We start from the raw sequence: 5,170 nt of genomic DNA, 5'->3' as shown, positions 1-5,170 counted from the left end.
TAAAACATTTTCATAAATTTATATATTTATATTATGAATCTTTTTAAAAAATAAAAAATATTATTTTTAATAAGTATGCATAAATATTTATTATTCATCTTCGACAAATATTTTAATAATGTTAAAATATATTTAGGATGTGAAATATATAAAATATATTCAAATTTAAAAATTAGTTTTATTTATTATATCGTGGTTTGGTTCAGATTCTTATCTTCGACAAATTCAATTCAAATATGTCTACTGTTAGCAGAGAAACTATTCTTCTATTTCGTCTACACCGAAAGTAATAAACAATAATATAAATTAAAGTAAGTATTTTCAATCATATTTCTTTTGTTTTATGATAATTTTTTTTTACTGACTTATTTTCACAATAGCATGTTTATAAAATTGAATCTCTAATTTTTTAATCTATTATTTTAAATATTTTTTAATTTTAATATAAATTCTAACATTTAAAAAGAATCGCCAATAATTAAAAAAATTGCATCCTAATAGAAACTATTTATAATAAATTTAAATTGTATTTTAGATGTTCAAAATGTTAATTTATTATGAATTTTGATTATAACATAATGTATATTAAAAGAAAGTTAGTTATTATATATTTTAATTGTATGAAATAAAATTCTATCATGTGCACTACGTAAACTAAACTTCTCTTTACTTAAGTCATAAATAAAAATTGGTTCGTAGTGATTTAGTACATGTTTTGTAGTATCATAATATTATTTTAATATAGTATATATTTAATTTATATTTATTAATTAATTGCTTAAAAATTATTGTAACTGTAACTTTTAAATTAAATTTAAAGTTAACACTATTAATCACTCGTAGATTAACACGTGGATTTGATACTACTTAGTTATCTATCATGAAGAATCTAAAGTAATAGAAAAATGGTTTTCTTTCACCGTCAATTGGAAAACATGGTTGGAAAACATGGTCTGGTAAATGCTTATCTATTGTGGTTGTCATTGCGGTCTATGCTTTGAATCTGATATTTCAATTCCCAAAAACCATTGAAAATAAGCTATAAACAAAGATAAAACTTCTCTCTTCGAAGCTCTTCACGAAGACATCACTGATCCAATAAAAATGGTATTATAAGGTGTGGAGACAATTCGTCCACGATTTTTTTAATATATAATATTTTTTATTTTCATAAAAATTGTATTATATTTATAATTGAACAACTTAAAACATATATAAGATAAAATAAAGAATAAAATAAAATTAATTACATCACATTATCTTCTAACTTTCATCGTAACTAACATTCAATAATATACTTTTGCCCCGTAACTTCTAGCCAGGACGGGCTCCACCAACGTTTTTTTAAAACTTTTTTACATAAATTTTAAAAATATATTTATATATTATTTTATTATCTATATTAATTTAGTTTACAAAAAATTTCTTAAAATTTGAAAATAATTTTTTTTCCTCTTATCTATTTCTTGTTTTCTTGATTTTTCTTTCTTTTGTATTTCTTTTTCTCACTTCTTTCAATCTCAATTTTCACCTGCAATCTCTCACCATTTCCAAAATTAAATTGCACTAGGACAAAATTAATGAGACATTTTGAATCGAACAATTTCCTTTTTTTAGTAACTTGATTTTCTACTTCTTCTTTTTTTGTTCGGAGTAATCTGGAGTAATCTGTTTTTCTTTTATATGTGACTTTTTTACATTATAGACAAAGATCTCTATCAGTTAGATATAATAAATTGATCGAACTCTTTCTTATGTAGATAAAGCTAGTTTAGGCTTTGAAGTTATGTAAGAGAAGAACAATATTAGGAATCTACTTTAAGTTAAGAGAAACTAATTATTTAGAAGTTGCTAATTTTCTTAAAATATTGAGTATTGGTTTTGAGATTTCATTTGGGGTATCCATAATTCTATCTTTTCCTAAATAGGTGAGAGGTGACACATTTATATTATAAAAATTATGATAAAGTGAAAAAAATGATTCTTTTTTAAAGAGGAAGACTTGTGATGAAGATGAAAAAAATGTACCTATGTCAACTAAACTTGAGAAACTTCATGAGAATCCAAGAATTGAAGAAAATGAATAATAACTCTTTAAAGTTTCTAGCATTACATATAATGAATTTGAAAATTCTTTAGAACATAATTCGGGGAAGCGTTCTCAAATTTGACAATACCCACCAAATCAAATTGATGAGATATGAAGGGCTTATATAAAATGGGGTCCATATCATGACTCTTCTACTTTCTATAGTTACAATTGAAATATCTTTTTCTGCAATGAAAATAATCAAGAATAGGTTGAAAAATAAGATAGAGGCTGAATTTTTAGCAAGTAGTATGATAATCTATATTGAAAGGGATACACTACAAGAAAATCATGCTTTACCGACGACAATATTCATTGCTAAATTCTTATATTTATTGATAAACACCATGTTCTGACATATTTTCGATGGGCAAAAATATGTCGGTAAGCTGCTTGTCTATAAATTTTTTTGACGGACATGTTATCCGCTAGTAAAGCGAAGACAACATTTATCGACAGATCATGTCGTCAGTAATTCTGTCGATAAATAATGATCAGACTACCAAGTTAAATTTTTATGTTTGCTTACCACACACAACAATAACAAACCTGCATTATAAACCACAAACAGACCTGCCAATTAGGACCATTTGATCCATTCCAAAGAAATATATCCAACATAGTATTCAACTCCAAAATTAAACGTAAACATATATCACAATACTAGTTACACATAATATGTTTGATGTAAACATAAAGTCAAGCGGTAACAAATTCAACAAACTTAATCAAACAAACTAGTTCTCAATAACTCTCGTATATGGTCCTAATAATTTACACAATCATTAGGATCAATGTCCTCTTCCATAGTGTGTGGTGGCTCTAGTAATTGATTGGGCTAGATTGCCTGGGTTGGACTAGTGCGAGTTTTTGATTGCTTTGGGATGGGAGTGATATAGATATGGGGTCTACTCCAGTAGTGCTGAACTGACAAAATGTGACTAGAAGATTCAAAATGTAGATTGGAACTAGGGTTTGCTTCAGCCATCATATTTTCTAAACTTTGCCTCTAATTAATTGTTAGTTTATTCTATTTTTGAAGACTTGTGGAACACTAGTAGACCCCTTTAGACACCAAGTTTCAATAAACTCAGAGTTTTAAATTGTTATTAAATGAATTTTAGATCTACCTTGGTGAATGAGAAGCAAATCCATGAGTGTGATTATTACATTTTCAATATTTTGATTAATTTGTAAACACTAGAACTTTGTACTTTATGCATTTGAGGATTGGGCCTAATCATCAGCCACAATGATGGGATACACATTTGTTTCCCATATATTCTAACTATGGCCTAGAAAATATCCAACCACAATCATCAACTGAATTGCTTTGTTAGTATAGATTAAGATGTATATTTGGCCTAAATAGTTAATTAGCCTAGTTTAATAAGGAGATTCACTTTATATAGCTTAAAAAAAATAGAAACACACCATTCAAATCACACTTCCACAAACCACAACCCCAAAAGCCCCTACAACAAAAACTCCTCATACCCCAAACGTTGCAACACCATCACCAAAACTATACACCAAACACACAATGAAACAAACTTCAATCATATCCAATTATTTATTCACATGAGCTAAACCCGTAAAACCCAAAACAATTAACAATGAATCAGGCTTATTACCTCGACAGTTCATACAATAACTACCATAGTAAGTTCCCTTAACGACCAGAGCGACAACAAATGCGGCAATCTCCCTCGACAACAAGCCTCCCTCAACTGAAGACGACTCCACTCATGAAATTGGAGTGCATTTACACATATTCACTTCACAGCAGGAAGCGGAGATGCTGCAGTGAGTATTGGCAACGACACGATAGATAGCGGCAACAACCAATCGAGGACTTGTGCTAGGGCCAACTTTTGATCACTGTGTTTGGGGTTCTTTATTGGGCGCTTTGTGTGTGAGGGACCTGTGAGCTTCAGTTTTGGGTAGAAAATGAAAAGCGGAGGGGGAAACTAAAAACAATTCTCATATTATCGAACTAATTACCGACGAACCATATCCTTCGGTAATTCAGAATTAACTTTATCGACAACATTATCGATGACTACACAGTCCCTGCTTCAATGAATGACCTTACCGGTAGAATGGTCCGTTAATTATTTTGACCAAGAGAATTCGTCAATCAATCTGTCAGAAATTTAACTATTACCAACGAAAAATAATTTGTCGGTTTATATCTATCGATAAATACTGTTTTTCTTGTAGTGATATTACAACAAGATTTAGTTCTAATTGAATTATTGAAGATTTTAAGTCATTGAAAGAGCGTAGGGTAACTAATGGTAACTTTGATTTTAATATATTATTGTTAATGATAAACTTTATGTTTCATTTTCATATATATTATTGTCATATTTTTTTGGATTCAACTATGATGAGTGTTTGTTTTGTTTTGAGTAGAGAAAATAATGAGAGGAATGAAAACTTTTTTTTTAATTAGAAAAAATAATTTAAATAAAAAAAAAGGTATAATTACTGATTTGGTACCCAACTTTTTCGTTAAGTTCAATTTGGTACCCAAACTTTTGGTTTGTTCAATTTAGTACCTCAATTTTCTAAAGAGATTCAATTTGGTCATCTCCGTTAAGTTGGAGTTAACATTGTGTCCGTACAGGACACGTGTCAAGCCATGAATTTTTTTTTTCAAAAAATTTAAAAACGGCCATGTGTTAGTTTATCATCGTGCCACGTGGCAGCTTACAATCATGACCCGTGACAGTGGTAATAGTTGTTTTCAATTTAGTACCCCAATTTAAATTTTTGGTTCAATTTAGTACCTCAATTTTTTAAAATAATCCAATTTCGTCATCTTCAATTTGAGACCAAATTAGTAAATAAGCTTAATTATAACTTATATATACATGTTACAATAACTTTTTCTAATATATACATCAAATCATTTCACCTAAATACTTAAATTATTTTATTTTTTACATTTTAACCTTTGTCATTTTTTACACATGAAATTTTTTACACTTGTAAAAAATAAAATAATTTGAATATCTAGGTGTAGTTATTTAATGTATAAATTCAAAGCAGTTATTTTAACATGTATATATAAGT

The sequence above is a fragment of the Vigna unguiculata genome, chromosome 5 (assembly GCF_004118075.2).
Source record: "Vigna unguiculata cultivar IT97K-499-35 chromosome 5, ASM411807v1, whole genome shotgun sequence".
In the NCBI taxonomy this organism is placed as follows: Eukaryota; Viridiplantae; Streptophyta; class Magnoliopsida; order Fabales; family Fabaceae; genus Vigna; species Vigna unguiculata.
Note: the sequence above shows the minus strand (reverse complement) of the source record.